Raw genomic sequence first — 23,695 nt, forward strand, 5'->3', positions numbered from 1 at the left:
ATTTTTTTTGTATAGGGTTGTCAAATCGGGTCATCAGTAGGTTATGGGTCGAGATTTATCGGTTCGGATATAATCAAATAAAATTTTGCGAGGGATAATTGTGCTTTATAAATAGAACTAGTTTTTGGCCCGTGCTATGCACAGTATATATATATTTTTAAATTAAATAAAATAAAATAATAATGTTAATATAGAAGTTGAAGGGCAATGAAGCATTGATTAATTAAGAGTTTTATTTATAAAAATAAAAGAGATTGTAAGGTGGTGACAAATGGCATGTAAATCCTCTTGTTTTAAAATACTAGTCGTTGGCCCGTGCGCTAGCGCGCACAGTCCCCCGAGATATTAAAGTTTGTTATGTAAATAAGTTTACGTAAAAGATCGGTTCAAAATACATTATGGAAAATGGAAATATATATAGTCAATGGTCAAACTTGGACTTGATGATAAATACGAATACAAATGATACTGAGAAATGGTTATCGTCAATAAGCAAACTCGTCATTGGGGAGCTGAGAGTATAATATAGAAAAAAACAATATGAATGTAATCTTCTTAGAACTAAACAGTCCAGGGATAAATCCTGATTATCCTCTAAACAATCCAGGGACAACTAAACAGTTCAGCTTTTCCTCTTGCTATTCTTATTTTCTACAGTACAATTCTACTCCCTCCTTAACTCTACACTCGCAGCAACTATCCACATCCAAAGAAGCTTATCCAACTTCTTCACCGGCTTAAATGATACTTCAGGAGTGTTGGAGTTCAAATTTTCAAACAATTACTCTTATTATATTTCTACCAGGACTCATAAGTGGATCTTTGAAGCTGCTCAAACTCACATATCACCCAATGCAAAGATGATAACAGGAACTCTACAAGATTCAATCGGAAGACACCTGTTAAATTAAAACGTAAAAGTATGTAGTTGCTTTAACCTTTGTAAGAGCATGTAGTCTCTAATACACGGCGTTTATGAATATTTACTTGGTACGAAGTTACTGAAGTCATAGAAAACGTAGAAAGCTCGTTGTACCTTCCTCACGAGAACAGTTCCACATCTGTAATAAAAATTTGAAAGATACATCAGGCCTTGAAAAAGCTATTAACTTGTATGTTCTGCAACTATTTCAGACATTCATCCATGAAATTAAGAGATAAGAGGGCAACCAAAGTCATCTCGACATGCATTCTAAGTAGTTCAAGGCATACATGTTAAAAACAGATTAATTGAAAACAAGGTCAGAATTGCACGGATATTGGATGTACTAATGTACGTGTGGTGGCAATGGGTTACATACTTCTCAACAACATTCAAGTTTCCCTTTGATCCAAAATTCAAGTCATTTTAGAATATTTCACCCATATTGAGAAGTTGGTTAAATTTTGTGATTTTAAGGTGTATTGCCTTATAACCTGGATTCACCGAAATAAGCTAAAACAACTTATATTTCAGATTGGAAGAAAAAGATCAAATAAGAATAATTCTCAAGGACAATTACACAGAGCTTAAAGGATTATAAAACAAACCGAGACAGGTTAACCCATGTGATAACTGATGTAAACTAATCACTACTATCCAACAGATAGGACCAATAATGATCCATATCAAAAACTGATCATGATTTAGGCTTTTCTTTCAACTAAAACTTTGGATTTTAACTTTGAGGAAGCTTACCCCTATATTTAGACCACCGAAAAGCACAAAAGCATTGTGATTTTGAACCTAATTATCAATAGAAACAAGAATACGTTAAGCAAGAAGATTGACAAAAGGCAGGACATTTACGTACATGACATCAATACTATTTGCAATATTTTAACACATAAGTAGCAAGAAACAAAGAAAACATTTGACACCTCATGACGTACCCTAAAGAACTCGTACACGTGATATTCAGACACTGTATGATTTGAGGAATAACGATAAGAAATGAATCTGTTTGAGCCGAGACCAAAGTTTCCAAGGACTGCAACTCGAAAAAAGGAATTGTCAGGATAATAAGAAGATGAAATAGCTATACTTTGGACCCAAAAACATGCAAAAAGATAATTGCGTCAGAATTACCAACTTTAAATTACAAGATGAGGCAACCATTTTATTTCAGTTGGATTATACATAAAAACAATGAGTCCAATATTAAGATAACCGAGTTTTAGAACAAACAACTGTAAATTACAAGATGAGACAACGATTTTATTTTAGTTGGATAACCTGCAACAAACATGCAACCAGTAATGCAAAAATTTACAGCTAAGAGCCAGGGGAGCATATGTATTTTAGTCTATCTCATCAACTTTGTCGGGGTGAGGGGCATTTGAAAGAATGTTTAGGGCACTAAGCGCAAGATACCATAAGCCTAGTGTTAACTTTCTAAGACATATTCAAATTTATTTATTCACATTTAATGCTTATTGGGTCGTTATAGGTCCTATTTTGCCTAAAATGGCATTTTCTCGCCCAACTTTGAGCTAAGGAACCAAACTTATCATTTTAAACCGTTCACATGTTTTATGCGTCACATTCAAGGTTTCTAAGACTCATGCTGATGTATTTATGCACATTTTAGGCTCATTTGGTCGATATAGGTCATATTTAGGCTAAACTAAGGCGTTTTCGCTCCCATTTTTTAACTAAATGACCTAGGGGATGATGTTAAACTTATTACATGTTTTATAAGCCTAGTGTTAACTTTCTAAGACATATTCAAATGTATTTATTCACATTTAATGCTTATTGGGTCGTTATAGGTCATATTTGCCTAAAATGATATTTTCTGGCCCAACTTTGAGCTAAGGAACCAAACTTATCATTTTAAACCGTTTACATGTTTTATGTGTCACATTCAAGGTTTCTAAGACTCATTCTAATGTATTTATGCACATTTTAGGCTCATTTGGTCGATATAGGTCATATTTAGGCTAAACTAAGGCATTTTCGCTCCCAATTTTTAACTAAATTACCTAGAGGATGATTTTAAACTTATTACATGTTTTATAAGCCTAGTGTTAACTTTCTAAGACATATTCAAATGTATTTATTCACATTTAATGCTTATTGGGTCGTTATAGGTCCTATTTTGCCTAAAATGGCATTTTCTCGCCCAACTTTGAGCTAAGGAACCAACCTTATCATTTTAAACCGTTCACATGTTTTATGCGTCACATTCAAGGTTTCTAAGACTCATGCTAATGTATTTATGCACATTTTAGGCTCATTTGGTCGATATAGGTCATATTTAGGCTAAACTAAGGCGTTTTCGCTCCCATTTTTTAACTAAATGGCCTAGGGGATGATTTTAAACTTATTACATGTTTTATAAGCCTAGTGTTAACTTTCTAAGACATATTCAAATGTATTTATTCACATTTAATGCTTATTGGGTCGTTATAGGTCATATTTTGCCTAAAATGATATTTTCTGGCCCAACTTTGAGCTAAGGAACCAAACTTATCATTTTAAACCGTTTACATGTTTTATGTGTCACATTCAAGGTTTCTAAGACTCATTCTAATGTATTTATGCACATTTTAGGCTCATTTGGTCGATATAGGTCATATTTAGGCTAAACTAAGGCATTTTCGCTCCCAATTTTTAACTAAATGACCTAGGGGATGATTTTAAACTTATTACATGTTTTATAAGCCTAGTGTTAACTTTCTAAGACATATTCAAATGTATTTATTCACATTTAAGGCTTATTTTATCGTTATAGGTCATATTTTGCCTAAAATGGCATTTTCTCGCCCAACTTTGAGTTAAGGAAACTAACTAATCATTTTAAACCCTTTACATGTTTTATGTGGCACATTTAAGGTTTCTAAGACTCATTCTAATATATTTATGCAAATTGCTTCCTGAATTGTTAAGAGTATATAAACCTCAAAGAATGATTTGAGATAATGGTGTCAAACCTTGAAAAAATCATGCTGAGGGCGTGACAGAACTGGTTTGTCCTTGTAAGCATTAAGAAGTCTCTTGTCAGTAGAACTCAACTGAAGATCCTCTGGATTTACCACCCCCGACAAGATTTTAAGTCTTTCTATGCAAGGAACCACTGATTTAAGCTTCTCAGATTCATTGTCTACCAGCATCTGCATTAGGAAATGCTTTTCTTTAGGATAAACTGCAGTAAGTGTGAGTGTTTTAAGGAAAAAGTAGGTCAAAAAACAACAGAAACAAAGTACCTTGATGCTGTCTATGAAGTCTGATGGAATTTCTTGGTCGATTTTGTCAGATAGCTTGAAATACAGCACCAGACTTATGCCTTCACCATCGCTATCACCCAGGAACATTGCAGGAGCATATGTAGGCATCTGCGAAGAAAAACTGATTCTAGTATGATCACTGAATCAAACCATGCTTTTTCCTGGCAGACTCCTGCATAGAGAAAAATATAATCCTTGATAAGACAATCAAGAATTCCTGACTCCAATCAGGAAAGTGAAAAACGTACTATTTTCATCGACATGGTTCCAATGCACCTGAGTTAAATGGAAGGATTTATTAGAAACCTCAGATCTCCTGCAAGTAGTGGTGCCTCCCTTTTGAAAGTCAATTTAAACAAACTCGCTCACCGATATGGTGTAAAAACACCAGGACCTACTCAAAAAAGAAAAGGGAGTCAAGACAAACATTAACATCCGTAAACATAATTGTAACCAGTTTAGGAGACGTCGAGACTGCAAATTGTAGTCAAAAACAAAAATTATTCCCTTTATCCCAAAAGTTTATAATCTTAAGGGATGCTTTCTTTCTTCAACTATTATTAACAATTCAGTTCAATAAGGGGAAATTCAGGAAATTTTAGGCTCTTTTGACTCTCGTTTTAGGTTGGGACAAGGTTTGGGGTAATCATAGTGACGCTGTCATTACCAATATAATCACGACATCGACCGATTGCGACGATCACAGTAATCAACATCAAAATGAGCAACATTTAATTCACAAGTCATCAACTACATTATAAACAATCTAATATCAATCAAAACCTAAAAATAGAAACGAATAATTACCAAATGCATAAGCAAAAGTTGTCGACTATACTTGCTTCAAAAAGTCTTATCGCCATCTGGATACCAGTATACCACCACGATACCTCATCTCCTCTCTGATATTCTATTCTCTCACTGCAACAATTCAACAAAAACAATAGGAAATTAACTGCAATTCAAATTTCTTTTAATTATTCCAAATTAAAAAATTAAAAAAGAGGAGATGATAAAATTACCTTGGAGCGAAATCGGAAAATCAAAATCAAACCCTAACTTTAAATTGAGTTTGGCATTGACGAAACTCACCTCATTGCAAACCCTGAGGAATTAAAATCTGTAGCAGAGGAAGTCACAAGGAGTCACCTCATAAAGTTTCCGTAAGACCAGTCAGACAGCTGAAAATAACTTCAGTTGAGCTGAGCTCCTCATCCTGGTCAAGTGACGCTGCTGCTAAAACTCCTAACCAAAGTCCAAAAGTTTTAGAGCTTAGATCACTAAGGATCCCAAATTCTGAGATATCTAACTAACTTAGTCCTTCACTTTTTAGGTACAAATTTATGGTTTTTCCATGGAAGTTATTTTAGATTTTGTATCACGTCTTTGAATTGGTTCTTTACAATATGGAATGCTTCTTATTTCTTGGTGGATGGCAGTCATTGTGTAAAACTCCCTCTTATCTCTTGGGTGTTCAAGCTGTTCATAAATTCAACTTTCTTTTTACTGGGCTGCATGTACAGGCTGAGTTTTACATAAACAATCTAACCAACACATCTTCAATAGACATAAATTCCTATAACCCTAACAAACTTGGAGCCTCAAATAGAAAATGTAACAATAAAAACAACAGAAATTACAACAATATAACTAAATAAAAACACATCAGTGATAAAAGTTATACCTTGATTAGAAAAGTATTGTCTGAAACGTTTCTGTTGCACCAGGAGCATAACAACAATTGCAATTGCATTGTCAATTTGTCATCATTGATGGCTTCATCAACGACCAACCGATTCAACGACTTCTTGTGCTCGAGAATCGTTGTATCGTAGACTTTGTTTGTACCCTCTGTCAATTATTTAAGAGAAAAGACACAAAATTTCAGTTAAAATTCAGTTCAAAACCAAAACCCTAATAACCCAACTAACATCTCCACATAAAACAATTACTCAGTTAGATCCAATACCAAATTGATTAACCTAACAACATTCTGCAACTTTAAACATACGGCATTAAAGTCAATAAAAAAAAGAGAGGACATATATCCTCAATTAAACACATAGTTAAGAAAAACTCCACATCGGTTAACAAGTCACAAAAAAAATTTATACCGAACTCTTGTGCAAGGGGATCTTGGTTGTAGCCATTATGGTGAACTGTCTGCAGTGAAAAAGCAAGAAAAATACTCATGCCATGAACATAGCTTATGCATGTTATTCAACTCAATATGCATGATCATCACAACAGAGTAGGTATTTTTGGGGAGAACATGTTGAAGAATAGGAGAAAGCTCTTTAGAGGCATAATGCACCAGTAAATCAGAACAAAAGAAACTAAGTAGAGGACCTATCTTCTTCCTGGTCACATGGTCGCCTACATGTAACTTTGAGTAAAGAAGTTATTTGCTTATCATTCAATCTCTTTGTATATCTTTGTCCTCCAACTATTTATCATGCCTGTAACAGAACATAGAAAAACAGAGAATCAGTAAAACATTCACATAAGCTGCTGAAAGCCACGTGTTCTTAAGTCTTAACTAAAACTATCTACGACATACCTCAATGGGAAAATAATTCACTTTCTTTTGACTCCCTACTTGAAGACAAGGGAAGTGGGTGTATTATATGGAAAAATCCATACACCTCCCGGAAGTACTCAACCACAAACTTCATATTCATTTGCTCATCAACAGGGAATATGAAACTGTCGAGAAAACGGAAAATATGAATAAGTTATAAGGAACAAAGCAAGAAAGTGTTAAGGAGAAGATAATGAGAATAAAGAATAATGGCTAATACATTAGCTCCCTAGTAGGTTGTGCTGACAATCCTGATACTCAGTATTTCCTCCGTACATTTCCTGTGTGAGTAACCTCCGCTTTGATGCCTCTAAGTGCTTTCTTAACCTGCACATACAAAAGAATGAAAGTTAGCTTCTGATAATATAAAATACTAATTACTATTTCAATCAATAAATTAATCATCGATATCTAAACCAATTGGGGTCTATATTTCAATTTATCATTTCAAAATGTGAACACTTCCTTCTCTGTTGATCTATTTCAGAGTTGATATGGGTTCAAAAGGAAAGGATTCTCTTATCCTACTTTTCCAAAAAAAAAATTGTCCACAACAATAAATTATGAATCCTAAACAGAGGAAATCGAGGTCAAACCTAGAAATCTATCTTCCAAAATGGTCTCTTCTTGTTTATAGTGAGCACGGGAAACAATTGAAATATATACCTGAAGGTAAGTTACAATGTCAATTGTCCCCACTCTCCATCCTGCCTTTTGCTGTCTTGAAATATAAGATAAAACTTTTCCTAAAGAAGTGAGGACGGTATTAATAACGCTAAGAAAATTACGAGTAACTCTGGGAAAATTGAGGTCCATAAAATTGGAACCAAACCCAGAAAAATTGGAAGCAAAATCAAAATCAAATTCATAAATTATAACCTAGGCAAAAATTCAGAAGCAACCATAAATCAGTATAAATCTGACTCGGAGAAAACCGCGATCAAACGCATCTTCCAACCAATACTATCAACAACACACAAATTAAATCAGGAATTAGAACCCATAAACAAATAAGGAGAGGTAATCAATTAAAGAAGTTTTCAAAATCAAAAGAGATCTAATCTTGAAAGAAGAAAATCGAGAAAATCATAGCCACAATTAAGGATATCAACCGCCAGATTTAGTTATTGTTGGGTGATATAACTGTAGCAGAGAGTGAAATAAGAGAGAGAAAGAAGATGGAAGCAAAGACACGGAATGGCATACCCTTCGCTGGCGTGGAAGGGAGGTTAGAGTCAGATTTGACGGTGGATGGCTGTGAAGACGGAGCCTTTGGAGGTGGTCGTCTAGTCTTCTGAGATGATGCATCAACTGGCTTCGGGATGACAGCTGGAGTTGGCGCATTGGACACTGCTGAAGCACCAAGAGAAACACAATCACTCCACTTCACTAATTAAGTTACCCAATGCTAAAAGCATCTAACAATAAAAACAAGCATTAGGGATTTCGTCACACTTATGCCTCCGCTGTGCACTCCTGGCCGGCCGACAAAGACTGTCTCTTATGCACAATTTCGTCCTTACATCTAGCTGGAAAACATGCGAAGGTCAATCAGTTTCAGAATATGCAGAGTGGTATTACGAGAAATCATTTGGAGCACATGCGAACTTCAACTCATCTTAAAAGTATGCAGCTGATCTTAAAAATTATTCTACACTGATCTTGCATAAAAAACTTCAAGATCAAAACATAGCTCTTTAAATAGTGTATAGCGTTTTTTAGTCGGGTGTTAAGACACGGATAAGCAGAGGATTAGTGTATTAGCATTTCTAGATCCACATTCAACTAATTAGAATCAGACCAAATATTTGCCTATCTGGCGTGCTTAAACAGGACCATAAGGATAACAATATTATGACCCCTCCCACCTACCCAACCCCTCCCCTCAAGAAAAAAGGTGCAAATTTCAGATTCTCAAGTTCAGTGACTGAAAACAAACCTACAATACTACAGAATGATATACATACGTTCAAGTAGGTATCAACTGAAAGTGCACGTGCTTTAGTTAGCCTTTATACCTTCACCATGACATTTTATAGTTGTTGAAAACTACTTGCACCAATCGACACTTCATCCAGGACAGAGCTCATGCAAGAACTTTCCTGTCTATTAGAAGAGTCCAGCTCTGTTGCAATGCCAGCTTCATCATCAAATTCACTCTGACCTTCAGCTTCATTTTCAAAATTACATAACTTCTTTGAACAAATTGGATCAGGATCTTCTCTTTGAACCTTTGTGGCCTGTATTTTTTCTTGTTCCTGGGAACGGAACATTCCGGAGAGTAACTTCATGTGCGATCTCCTCTGAATGCATTTGGCTGGATGCATATGAAGACTCCCTTGGGATGTTGATGGAAGGCCACTGTCTTCGGACTTGATTACAGATGATGTTCTTCAATAGACATAAATTCCTATAACCGTAACAAACTTGGAACCTCAAATAGAAAATGTAAGAATAGAAACAACAGAAATTGTAACAACATAACTAAATAAAAACACAACAATGATAAAAGTTATACCTTGATTAGAAAAGTAGTTTATGAAACGTTTCTGTTGCACCAGGAGCATAGCAACAATTGCAATTGCATTGTCAATTTGTCATCATTGGTGGCTTCATCAACGACCAACCGATTCAACGACTTCTTGTGCTCGAGAATCGTTGTATTGTAGACTCTGTTTGTACCCTATATCAATTTTTTAAGAGAAAAGACATAAAATTTTAGTTAAAATTCAGTTCAAAATCAAAACTCACCCAACTAACATCTCCACATAAAACAATTACTCAGTTAGATCCAATACCAAATTGATTAACCTAACAACATTCTGCAACTTTATACATACGACATTAAAGTCAATAAGAAAAAAGAGAGGAGGACATATATCCCCAATTAAACATATAGTCAGGAAAAACTCCACATCGGTTAACAAGTCGTAAAAAATTCTAGCAAGACACAAGCCTCGTCATTATCACTGATTGGCCCACGAAATTATATATTCAGGCACATAAGCAAATTTTATTTTATTGTGAGAAGACAATGAACGATAAGAGTGATGTAAGGGACAAAGGGCATTCTACCATATATCCATTCTCCTACATAGAAAATTACTCAATTTCTTTGATAAAGAATTGCTATATCAGTCCAAGTCTCCATAATTTTGCAGTTGAATCCTGAAGTTCTCAATCCCTAACTGAACTTTAAATTCTTTTCCATTAAAGTGGTATCATTGGGAGCTAGAACCCCCTACTAATAACCAAATAAGCAACAAACAAATTCAAACTATGACGAATTCAAACACAAATCCGGGAACTGCTAAATGCTTAGTAACTGGACAAAGTTTGATAAAGAAGGTTCATTCAACGCATAAAACTTCATAAACAATGTTCAATTATGTCACCAGTGAAAGCAATTTCAAGTAACTATTAATTCATGTATGTTACACTACTTGCAAAAGAATTAATCAATCAATCGAAACCTGGAGAATTGTTAAAAGTTTAAATAGCTCAAAATGAATTCTGAAAGCTTAAAATGCCAAGAATAATATTCGAGCAATCAAAGAACATAGACCTGAACAACACCAGCAAATGCTCGGCTCCAACCATGCGATTGAGAAAGATGGACAATGGAGACAGGCATAACAACACGATCAGCAATACAGAGAGCAAGAGCTAACGCCAGCATCATCACCACTTTCACTCTCTCGGCCGTCAAGAATTCCCGAAAACTCTGCGCTTCCATTCCCTTCCCTTCTCTGCCTTCGGCGAGGAACTGAAAATCATTGGAAGAAACCCTAGATTTTCCGGAAAAATGAAAGGAAGATCAGACATGGAAGGACCGAAAGGGCGGAAGAGAGAAGGCAACCCCCAAAGAAATGAGGAAGGGAAGCAACCAAGAGCTGAAGACGGAAGAGAGAGAAGAAGAAAAAGAAGGGCGGTGGATGCTGCAACGTGTCACGATCTTGGTGTAATGGCAAAGGAGTAGTAAATAGAGATGGGTGAGGGTAAAATGGGCATCACACTATTGCTGCAATAGTAATGTGAAGTTTGTGCTTTTTAAAGTGTTAGGATTAAGATAGATGTAAGATTTTCTATGATCACTTCGGTTTTGATCGAAGGTAAGTCAGATGGGGTCAGTTTTTGACAACCATACTCGTATTTACATGGTCTCAATTGAGGCGACAATTGGGCTTGCATTTGCATTTGCATTGACCCGTAATCAAGGCCTCAAGGGCCTTCAAGGGGAGCAATTCGCCTAGCCCGAGCGCTCAGCCGCTCACTAGTCACTACTCAGCAAAATTCCTGCCAATTTAGTATTTAACGAAAATTTGTCCTGGGTATAAATTTAATTTTAATTTTAATTTTAAAGGGAAACATTCATCTAGGGTTTTGTACCACATTACGTACAATTCTTGACGGCAGAACTCTTCGGGCTTGGTTGGTCCTCTTTTCGCCGGAATCAGTTTCAATATAATGACGCTATAAATTTGTAAGTCAAATTTTAATATGTATAAAACGCTTGCTAGATCAATAAATCTAACAAGACTAGTATTTGAAATTCTCAATAAATATTTGGAGGGAACCGAGTTTGAGAATTCGGACTTTTTCTACCGTGTTTCTTCTCTGACGATCCTTGATTTGCTATTGTTACTTGTATAGTTGTATGTCTGGACTCTGGAATGTCATCTAACCCAGTAAATTACTTTTACTAATTACTAACGAGTATGACAGGATAGTATAGGATTATGATTGACTGCTTGTACGAAGGAATTACGTATGACATTCATATACCATATACTTCGTATGTATTTTAGTACTGATTTTTAGTGCATATGTGGCGTGTAGCTTGCTATCATGGAAAAAGAGATTAAAGAGACAAAGGTGAGTTTGAAGCTGTTAGTAGACACAGAGGGAAAGAAGGTTTTGTTTGCTGAGGCTAGCAAAGACTTTGTGGATTTCCTTTTCCACATTATGGAATTGCCGCTTGGAACTGTTGTGAAACTCGTCAAAGTCAAGGACAAAAAGCATTGAGTCTCTCAATGGTATTGGTGACTACTTGCAAGCAGATGTTAACAGAGACTCGGTGTTGAAACCAAAATCTGCTGTCAGTGTTCCTTTGTTGTCGTTAAATGATGCCCCAACATTCTACAGGTGTTATCGATGTACTAGCTATGTATCTAAGGACCCTAGTACAAAATGTCTACCATTTCTGCTATTACTCTTCTGAACAAGTTCCATGTCAAAGATATCTCTTCCCTCATGGAGAAAGAGGTTCAACTTGGTTTTAATGAGGTACTCAGATCACTCAACTTAGACAATTACACCTCCATTCAATTTTCAATGTAATTTATGAATGATGATGATTCTAATTTCTTTTTATTTACAGGGGGTGGCAATTCTTAAGGCATCCTTGGAAACTCGATCTGTGCTGTCTACTGTCTTCCTGGGAAACAATTAAGGTTTATGGCTTCGAGTGTATTTAGGTTTGCTCACCCTGCTTGGGGTCTCTTCAGTATCTCTTAAAAGTTGAAACAACGTTCATGCTCTTTGTCTAAGTACCGTGATCATCAACTACTGCTAGTTTTCTGGATTAGTTGTTGTTGGAGTTTGGTTTTCATTTTTCAATGCTGCAATTCTAACTGTAGCTGCGTTATCTTGTTAAATGCCTTATATATGTCTTGTGTACTCTGTTTTTTCCTCACTTGATCGATGTTTTAGTCTTCTGCACAAGAATTAAAGGTTGTTCCTTGAAAACATCCCAGCCACCCCTGGCATTTGAAGCAGATGGGTTACAATAGTTTTTGTTTTTTGTTTGTTTGAAGCAGCTGGATTCTTTGCTGTCTTTGTTAATAGTGATTGGATTCTATCATCCTGTGGCATGCTCCTTAGGATCTTCCTAACCTGTTCATCAGAGGGAATAATTCTTCCAAGAGAAACTAGCTCATTAGTAATGTTAGTGAAACGAGTAAACATTTCCTGGATTGTTTCTCTTGGTTGCATTTCAAAACGTTCATACTTAGACATTAATAAATCAATTTTAGAACGTTTGACCTCATTAGTTCCCTCATGAGTTATTTGAAGGAGATCCCAGATTTGCTTTGCGCTCTTGCACCCCATAACTCTGTTATGTTCGTGAGGTCCAAGGCCGCAATGCAAGATTTTCACAGCCATTGCATTGATTTCAAATTTCTCAAAATCTTCCTTAGTAAATTCAGACATGGGTTTAGGAACTACCTCATTTTGAGCATTGGTCATTGTTACCTTGAAATCACCGACTTCTATGACTCGCCAGACTTGATAGTTCTCTGCCTTGATATAGATCTCCATCCTGAACTTTTTCTCAACAGGGTTTCCTGTATTTTTGTGAGATCCTGCTCTGATACCAACTGATAGTTCAGTAGGAACACTTGACAAGAGGGGGGTGAATTGTTTCTTGGGAACTTGAGTAAGTTTCTTGCGGAATTTAAACAATAAAGAGACTGAGAACAATGAGCAAAGAAAGATATAAAACGGAGGAACCTTCTTGACCCTAATCAAGAAGAACCTCACTACTCTTTTGTATTAATGCAATAACTCTATTACAAATACACTCTTTAACTCGAGTTCCTCTCGAACACGAGTTCCCCACAGCAATCCCCTTCGATTACTGTGCTACTCTTTCTCTCTCTGACTTAACTCTAAGTCGCTCCTTTTCTCTTTGACTTAACTCTAAGTCACTATTTCTCTCTTTGACTAAACTCTTAGTCGCTCTTTCTCTCTTTGACTTAACTCTAAGTCACTCAAGGATCACTCAATCCTTAAACCCAAAATACAATATGATAGATAGATTCTAGTACGTAATAAAGCTTATAGTAATAAGGAACTCAAGGAACACTCTATTTTGCCAACTGATTCTTTTAAAACGTTTAAGCTCTTTAAGATAGATTTTGTAGAAATCAGTTGTGTTTTGAAAAGCCAAAACTCTTCTCCTTTTATAGGAGAGTTTTACTTAGGGTTGGGTACCCATGTTCTCCTCAACTACCCACTAACAGTTACTGCTCAGTAACATGGGCATAGTTGGAGAGAAACAAGGGAGACCAAATCAAAACACTAAATGTACGTTAAACAGAAATACGTGGGGAGAGTTTCAAGGAACATGGAAAATCTTTTACTTGAGAAACAAGGATAATAAATCAGAATCCTATGTTTCATTTATTAATTAAATTCATTTTATTTATTAAAAAGATTTTCCAAGTTAAAACTCTTTTATAATTACAGTTAACATATTTCATTTAAAACGTACCAAAATACTTAGGTTCCTTTCGTTCCAAATTACGTATAAACAATATTAAATACTTACATAAATCCTAAACATAAACTCATATGTTGTAGTCTTCATGTTGCACCTTTAGAAGCTTCACTCGAAGACTTCCCAATTTGTTCCTTCTCTGGAACATCGAGGATCCACATAATATATGAGGATCTCGCCTTAGGAACTCGCCTAAGGATCTCGCCTTGCTTAATGATTATTTCTTCAATGTAGTGTCTGACATGGATCAATTACTTGCTTATATTCCACGTTGCTTAGTTTATCCAACTCAGGATCTCCTTAACTTAGCATTATCCCTCTAAGGATCTCGGAACCTATTATGCAACATAACTTAACCAATTGTCAGGAGTTTGCTTTGTCATCATCAAAACTTTAGGGTCAACATATTGTTTGGCTAATTTGTTCTCCAATGGCTAGCAACTAGCTTGTTATTTAAATTTGTCCCACTAGCTTGTTCACTTGTCAATTAATTATTTGACAATTTTGGAAGCTAGTTGTCAAGCAAATTAGCTTATTGGTCAAGCTAATTTATTAGTTTCACTCCAATGGTCTAGCTATTAGCTTGAAAGTTTTATAAATTTCAAGCTAGTCCCTAGCTAGAACCATTAGAGATGCTCTAATACGCATAACTTCATACATTCTAACTGATTGAAATGCATGATTCAAACAATCTATTACTACTCCGTATTACTATAGGGGCGTATAAAATAACTAGGAATTTTGTCAAAAAGGACCTTTTATAATCCAAAAATTGTTACAAAGGACCTTTTAAAAAAAAAGTTGTGAGATAGGACCCAAATCATTTTTTTTTTGTGAATAGGGACCAAGGTCGCTTTTTCCGGCGGTCAAACCCAGTTTTTCGGCGTAGACTGTCACGTGAACGGCACGTGACCCTAGTTAACAATTTTTTTTTTTAAATCTCTTCCCTCCAAGAAATTCCCTCCTTATTCCCCTTAACTAACTCAGTAATCTTTTAAAAAAAAAAAAGCTTCGCCATTTTCTTCCTCCATTTGAGAGAAGCTCGAGCATTTTTGGTCCAAGTTTTGGATTCTGAAGAAAGGTTCTCCAAAACACAAGCAGAAGCTATTTGCACATTCTCAATCCCATTGGCAATAAAGAAGCTGCTCAAAAATTAATTAACTTATGAACCCTAATTTAAAGTTTTTACAAATTGGAGAAATTGGAGCAAAAAAATTGGGGCTTTCACTATTATCTTGTACGAAATGCCACGACAATCAAAAGGGGATTTTGCAAATTTTATTTTTTTAAACTACAAAGAACGAATTCAAGAAATATTTGGAGGAGGAAAATGGCGAAGAAGAAAGGGCATCGAGGAGAGAGATTTTTTTTTCTTAAGTCACTGAGTTTAAGGGGAAAGGGGATTCTTGAAGGGAAAACCTGAAAAAAAAATCACGTGCCCTGCACGTAACAGTCAACGCCGAAAAACTGGGTTTGACCTTCGGAAAATGGGTTTGGTCCCTATTCACAACAAAAAAACATGATTTGGGTCCTATCTCACAACTTTTTTTTTAAAAGGTCCTTTGTCACAATTTTTGAATTATAAAAGGTCATTTCTGACAAATATTCCAAATAACTACACTTTGTTCACGGAGTAGTTACAAAATGCTACATTTTGATAAGGTAAATAGACTATTGAAATTCCATGGGAAATCATAAAGTGGATTAGGTAAGTGCATTGGAGAACTCAAATCTGCAAAACCGCATGCTATAGTGCAACTGCTATGCAACATGCAGTAATGCTTTCAGTTGTGAAATTAATTACTCTAATTAACTAGCCACCTATTTCTGTAAAAGCATTGATTAGCGTCTTACAGTCTAAATCTCTCCTTATATAAATCACACCATAACCTTAATAACCATGCATTGCTAGAAATGAAAAGAAAATTAAAGAGAAAGAGAAGTGTTGAGAGTAGCAAGAGTGAAATGGAAGGTGAAATCAGTGAGAGCAAAGTAAGTTTAAAAATATTAGTGGATACAAAGGCAAAAAGAGTTCTGTTTGCAGAAGCAGGCAAAGACTTTGTGGATTTTCTGTTCCACATTATGTCTTTGCCAGTTGGTACAATCATCAAGCTGTTGAATGTGAATGGCATGGTGGGTTGAATCGGATGATTTGCAGGTGACACCAATGTCTACCATTTCAGGGATCACTCTCATCTCTAAGTTCCGTGTCAAGGATGTGTCTGCATTAGAGGAGAAAGAGGTCCGAGTTGGTTTCAAAGAGGTAATAAATGAAAAAGATCCAACTGCATGTAAATATTTGTTTGGTTTTATGTGTAAAATTCAAGACTTAGACTTGATAATTAAATTTGTTATGTTTTTTCCAGGGTTTGGCGATGCTGAAAGCTTCCTTGGAGACCAACACGGTGCTGACCACTGTCTTCCTTGATGCTAAGAAGAATTAAGAATCTCAATCAGCCACTCCTGTTTTGACTCGAAGCAGAATTGTTTTGCGAATAATTAATTATGCCAAAGAAGTTGTCTGTTTGGTCATATCTCCTAATGTTTATGTTAGGTTGTTAAGTTTTTGCTGAGGTACTAGTATTGTTATCTAATTAGTGTAGTGTGTTTCTCTTATTCTGTGTGACAGTGACCCATTAGTATGAGCAAGTGATCCTCTTTTGGTGTTTGTCCTGTTATGCAAATTGTAATTAGATTAGAATCTGGTATCACAATCGTCCTCTCTAATTACTTTGAATCTTGCTTAAGCAGTCAATCGTCCTCTCTAATTACTTTGAATTTTCCTTAAGCACTCTAGTGAACAGACAGATTAGTGTGTTTTCGATTCGCTCCTGCTGACTTAAATCTAATCTAATATCATATGAGTAGCTCGTAAATGCACAATTCTCATTAATCTTGATTTGTTAAGATCAAGTCCAAGAACTTCCCCACATACTCCGTATCGACCAAATTAAACAACCCATTAATTGTACACTCACGTTACGTTTCATTTAAATAAAAACGGAGGTGTGGCATGAATGAGGCTATTGATATTCTCAAAGTGGGGCATAGGGACTCAGCCAACTGCATCGTAATTTGTAACAAAACTAAATAATAATGTCAAGTATTAATTAATTACAGGGTTCAATTTACCACAAATCAGCAACGATTAATCTCCTTTAATTATATACGAAGTATGTATATATATTATATATGACAATGTATTCAAATAGCTTGGTAGGAGATAGTAATCAAAATATGGCAGCAAGAACAGCAAGCGAGGCGAAGATGATCAGCTTAAAGATCTTGATAGACACTAAGTCTAATAAGGTGGTATTTGCAGAAGCAGGAAAGGACTTTGTGGATTTCATATTCCACATGATGTCATTGCCACTTTCAACTGTTGTCAAACTTCTGAATGAAAAAGGTATGGTGGGATGCCTTGGAGATCTACATATACAAGAGTATCGATTCTCTCAATTCACAGTACTTCGAGCCCAATCGCAACAAAGACTCAGTACTGACGCCAAGGTCTCCTCTTTCGGTTCCGATCCTTTGTTATCGATCGACAACTCAAAGAGTAATACTCAGCATAACTATGGTACAAGTTGTAGCAATGTGCAAGTTACTCTTCAAGGATATGTCAAGGAGGCGGTGGCTTATATGGTGATGGATAATTTGGAGGTCAAACCCATGTCAATTTCTCTTGTCAAGTCTCATGCAAAGGATTTTGATTCCTTAGAAGAAAGACAGGTTCAAGTTGGTCTTCAAGAGGTGATTCATCTCCATCATTCTGGAATTAATTGTCACGTTGATAGTGTAATTTATTGGTTAAACTCTTTCTATATATTCGAGTAATTTTTATTTTGTTTTTTCTGACACAGGGATTAGCAATGTTGAAAGCTTCCTTGGAGACCAAAAATGTTCTAACTGCTGTGTTTCTAAGAAAGAGATATAGTGTCCTAAACATTACTGGTATTCGATGGGTCGCTCTTCTCACTATTCTCATCGGCGCTCTTCACCTGATTGTTGAGATTCCAGCTTCAAAGAAATGGTTGTTGAGATTTGGTTTATTAGGGTTCCCAAAATTAGACAATATTAGTAACTCAGTGAGCTAGTGGACTGATTCTATTTCATGTTTACTTGGTAATCAATTTTAATTAGCATGTTTCCATTTGTCTTAAGCAAGATAGGGATAGAGGACGGACCTTGATCTCCATTTATACATTGTAATCCCTATTTAAAAGTATCTAGATGTTCCTTCCTATTGAATAAAAAACAGAGCAATATCGATCTTATAAATTTTCTGTGTGCATGGACACAAGTGGTCTTTGTTAAAGTACGTGAGTCTGTCCGCGTATAAACGCAATATAATTTAATCTACGCCTTAAAATTGGCAAATATTAGACCTCTAATCCAATTTTAAAATATGGTATACAGAATTTTGATACACAAATTCTTATTTATAAAGTAAAAGTTGACACAAAATGCTTAAAAGTTATGTTTATATAGGTAAAAGTTATTAATTTTTTAGTGATAAGTTTTTTCATTTTAGTAAAACTTATTTCTTCAAAATCACTAATAATGTATAAAATTAATCATTTAAACCTTTAATATGTTTTCTATCAACTATTGTTTTACTAATATAAAAGTTAATCAAAACTAGGTTAAAGTTCCAAAAAAATGGGTAAAAGTTATCTTGGTGTACAATAAATTTATTGTACACCTTATGCGCGCAAGACCTTTTGATTTTGATATTTTGCATGTTAACAGTTGACAATGTCGGTTCATAATTCTGCAATCACTATTTTTTGTCAAATAAGCCCTGTAACGACGAACTAGATTACTAGACTATCACTTCATGGACACCTAGCTTAAAAATTGCAAATAAATTAATAAGACCTCTAATCCAATTTTAAATAAGGGCTAAGTAAAAGATTAGTGCAAACACATTTGTTTTTTAATATAAAACAATTTAGGATTTTGTGATCGTTTAACGCATCATTTCGTGGTGTCAAATGTTTGATATTTTTACTTTTAGCTGACAGCTTATAGTCATAAGAACTACGTTTCGCAATCTATTATATAAATTAAAAAAAGTGAAAAGAATAAAAAAGCTAAGTGGCAGTTGAACAAAGCACATCTTAATTACATATACGTAGTAGTCTTTTCGTTTTGAAATAATGGTTACATACTTACTCCTCCTTCTCTTTTTGTTTTTTACGTTTGGTATTTTACACACGTTTTAACGTATTTACACTAATATAAACCTGGTCCATGCTAACTTAGCGTGGACCAGGGCAACAGAGTAATTTTCATGGGTAACATATGTAACTGTCATGTGACAGTTATTGTGTAATTTTAAATAGTAACTATATGCGTATTACAGTAACTATGTGTTTTAAAGAGTTACTATGTGTTTTGAAGAGTTTTAATGCGATTTGTGTCTAGCCCACTTTATATACGTTTTAAACTTTTTTATTTTTCAAAATTTCAGATCTACATTCTGTTCATTCTCTTTCATTTTCTCTCTCTTCATTTTCTCTCTATGCTTTTCAAAATTTAGCCTAAATTTCTAGGTTTTGTTCGATTTTTTTCGTAATTATCTTATAATTCTTATGATTGGATCTATTTGATGAGGAAAAATTGGAGGAAGTAGTAGATCAAGAAGGAGGTTCGTCGTTGCCGAAATCGAATCGAAGAATTTGCGCTCGCCTACAAATCTTCGCAAGAATTTTTAGAGATCACATCTCGGTTTGTTGTTTTTTAAAGAATTTCAAGTCTATTTTTATTTAAAATTGAAAATATTTGTTGTTTTGAAGAAATTAATGTTTGTGTTTTACCAAAGTATCGTTTTCACTTCGCGAATTCGATCAGTGACTTCACAATTTTAAATAGTAACTATATGAGTAATACAGTAACTATATGGTTTAAAGAGGTACTGTGTAATTTTAATGGTTACTATATGTGTACAATAGTTACTATATTATTTTAATGGTTACTATATGTGTACAACAGTTACTATATGTGTACAACAGTTACTATATGTGTACAATAGTTATTATTTTGTTGAGTGATTCGAAATGTTTGTTGTTTTGTTGAAATTAGGGTTAGTGTTTCACATAGTTAGTATATAAATGATATAGTCACCTTTAATTTATGTTGCGAATTAGTGTTTTTAATAGTCACTGGAATGTTCGTTGTGTTTATGTTAGTAGTAGTTTTTAGAGTAACTATACTTTTTTTAAAAGTTACTATAACTTTAAAACAGTAACTATGTGTTTAAAATAGTCATTATATTTTTTAGAAAGTTATTATAACACTACAAGAATTTGTATCTTTAACGACAACCTAATTACGACGGGTCAAAAATCCCGTCGCAAAAGCCTTTTGCGACGGGGCTAACAACCAAACAATGACGGGAATAACCGTCGCAAATATCTTTTACGACGGGTTTACAACGAATTTATGACGAGATTTCTATTAACGACGGCCCCCTTTTATGACGGGTTCGCGACAGGAAATCCCGTCGTTAATCAACGATTATTGGCCTTTCGCGACGGGATTTCCCGTCGTTAATAGTACAATTTCTTGTAGTGTAAGTTTAAAACAGTAACTATGTGTTTAAGATAGTTATTATGTTATGAACAGTTTATAGTGACTTTTTGATAAATAATAGTTACTATACGATTACATTATGTACTATGTTATTTAGAATATGTATTTGTCCGCTTCTTAGATAGTGACTATATGATTATAATGGTTACTATATGTGTTCAATAGTTACTATATTTTAATAATAGTCACTATATGTTTTATATAGTTACTATATGGTTTATATAGTTACTATGTATTTGATATTTGTATAAGAAAATAATACGAAGTATCAATCACATGTTATTCCAGGTCCTAAAGTTGCACTATCTAGTGACGAATCTCCAAAAATACTTTACAATATCATTTGTATAAGAAGAAACAATGCCTTAAATTTAGAAAAAAAAGACAAAGGATGTGAACTTTAAGAATTGATGCAGCAAAGCACAAGAGGTAGAAATAGTGTTTGTTGTTTGGGTGAAATTAGGGTTAGTGTTTCATATAGTTAGTATATAAATGATATAGTTACCTTTAATTTATGTTGCGAAATAATGTTTTTAATAGTCATTGGAATATTCATTGTGTTTATGTTAGTAGTAGTTTTTAGAGTAACTATATTTTTTAAAAAGTTACTATAACTTTAAAACAGTAACTATGTGTTTAAAATAGTTACTATATTTTTTAGAAAGTTATTATAAATTTAAAACAATAACTATGTGTTTAAGATTGTTACTATGTTAAGAACAATTTATAGTGATTTTTTGATAAATAATAGTTACTATACGATTACATTATGTAATATATTATTTCGAGTATATTTTTGTCTGCTTCTTAGATAGTGACTATATGATTATAATGGTTACTATATTTGTACAATAGTTACTATATTATAATAATAGTCACTATATGTTAAGCTAGTTGTTGTATGATTATAATGGTTACTATATGTGTTAATGTGTACAATAGTTACTATATTATTATATTAGTTACTATATGTTTGAAATAGGTACTATGTTTATTTTATCATGATGTGTTACCATATGTTTATTTTCTTCAATAGTTACTATATTATTTTTATAGTTACTATATTATTTATATAGTTACTATATGTTTGAAATAGATATTATGTTTATTTTATCATGACTTGTTACCATATGTTTATTTTCTTTAATAGTTATTGTACGTTTTATATAGTTACTATATTTTTGAAATAGGTAGCATGTTAGTTTATTATGTTATGTGCATGTTTTTATGTTATTCTATATTTTTAATATAGTTACTGTATTATGGATAGAGTTACTATATTATTATCACATCAACTATGTCTGCAACTCTGTGACTAAATGACCATCAATAATATTTATAGGTATTATATCTTGTATTATAGTAACTATATGTTTGGTATAGTTTTTTATGTATATTATAATGTTCTTTTCATGTTCTCTGTTGTCTTCTATGTTATTAGTAATACGAGTTACTATGTTATGATCACAACAACTATATGATCATAACAATAACTATATCTACAACCTTGCTCGTATATGACTATCATTAATATTAAGAGTTACTATATCATGTATAATAGTAACTATATATTTTTAATAGTTATTATCTTATCATTATGTTCTTTTTATGATCTTTCTTTGTACTCCATGTTATTATTAATAAAAGTGACTATATTATTTTGACAGTAACTATATGACTATAACAATAACAATAACTATATATGCAATTCTGCAAGTATTTTACCATCGTTAATTGTAAGAGATACTATATGATGCATAATAGAAACTACACGTTTTACATAGTTACTATGTTATTTTTTCATATTTAAATGTTAAATTATTAACTTAGTTTAAATATTATTGATTCAGAAATACAAAGATGATGCATCCAGAATTGGAATCGTGCAAAGAATAAATTCTACAAGGAAAACAAAAGCAGGAGGAGAAGAAGAAAATCCTGACAACAATGGAAACCAAGAACGTGGTAGAGGAAGGACATGATGTGTTGGTGGAAAAAAGAGACGTGGTCCACGTGGACGTGTCGATTAATATTTTTTAGTTCAAAAAACATTTGAGTTTAACATGGTTTATTTAATAGATGCAAAGAATTAGAATGTCGTAGCTAAAACAACTAACCAAGTAGTTAATGTTTTCTTTATTATTGTTCAAGAATTATAATTACTGTTACTTTTGATATAGTTACTCTTTTGCATTTCAGTAATTATGTGATATATATAATAGAAAAAATTACTATATAACCTCTAAACATCTATATCATATTTTTTATTTTTTATAATATAGTAATTGTTTTACAGCTAAAGTTATTTTTCTATATAATATAGTTAATCTTTGGATAGAATAATTGTTCTCATCGAAATTACTATATTGTTATTATTTATTTCATAGTTACTATTCTGAAAATATAGTTACTTTACAGAACCTATAGTTTCTATAATTTACTCTTTTTGTCTGCAAGAATGAATATATAGTAGTAATTGTTTTACAGTTAAAATTACTTTTCTATATGATATAGTTACTCTTTGGATAGAATAGTTATTCTTATCATTATTATGTTCATAGTTATTATTCTGGAGATATAGTTACTTTACAGAACCTAAAGTTTCTATAATTTACTCACTGTTAAAATTACCTAATTACCCTGGTCCATGGTAATCTTATGGTGGACCGGGTCCATGCAATTGGAATTGGTTTTAACGAGTAATTAATGTGCATTGAAATTCTTCTAAGTTTTTATGTAAACGAGAAAAATTACCGTTATTTATAATATTTTCACTCTTATCAAAATTCTGATATTGGGAAAATGGGAAAAATTTAATGTCCTTATGGAAAAGTGTGAGAGATTAAATGACCCAATGGATTTAATTGGTTAAAATAATAATTAGACACAAATTTTGATAAAATATTAATCATTTATGTGATAATATAAAAAGAAATGTAAAGAACATTTTGGGACACCCAAAAAGGAAAACGTAAAGAACAAAAAGAGACGGAGGGAGTACTACTTTTTACCTCTGCTCACAAAGA

At 33.6% G+C, this 23,695-nt stretch overlaps 3 long non-coding RNA genes across 3 annotated transcripts; 1 reads left to right on the forward strand and 2 right to left on the reverse strand.

Moving 5' to 3' along the window:
- Positions 1-495: 495 nt before the first annotated feature.
- On the reverse strand, positions 496-4,036 carry LOC130466120 (uncharacterized). Its single transcript, XR_008926140.1, has 4 exons — positions 3,916-4,036; positions 1,873-1,970; positions 1,679-1,726; positions 496-1,061 (listed from the first exon to the last, which is right to left on the reverse strand). It is a non-coding gene; the product is annotated as an uncharacterized lncRNA (long non-coding RNA).
- A 985-nt stretch (positions 4,037-5,021) lies between these two features.
- LOC130466121 (uncharacterized) lies at positions 5,022-6,909 on the reverse strand. Its single transcript, XR_008926141.1, has 6 exons — positions 6,770-6,909; positions 6,559-6,668; positions 6,324-6,372; positions 5,894-6,060; positions 5,302-5,454; positions 5,022-5,130 (listed from the first exon to the last, which is right to left on the reverse strand). It is a non-coding gene; the product is annotated as an uncharacterized lncRNA (long non-coding RNA).
- A 4,249-nt stretch (positions 6,910-11,158) lies between these two features.
- LOC130466122 (uncharacterized) lies at positions 11,159-12,502 on the forward strand. The gene is made up of 3 exons (XR_008926142.1): positions 11,159-11,273; positions 11,630-12,076; positions 12,171-12,502. It is a non-coding gene; the product is annotated as an uncharacterized lncRNA (long non-coding RNA).
- Positions 12,503-23,695: the final 11,193 nt, after the last annotated feature.

Source organism: Spinacia oleracea, chromosome 1 (assembly GCF_020520425.1).
Source record: "Spinacia oleracea cultivar Varoflay chromosome 1, BTI_SOV_V1, whole genome shotgun sequence".
Taxonomy (NCBI): Eukaryota; Viridiplantae; Streptophyta; class Magnoliopsida; order Caryophyllales; family Amaranthaceae; genus Spinacia; species Spinacia oleracea.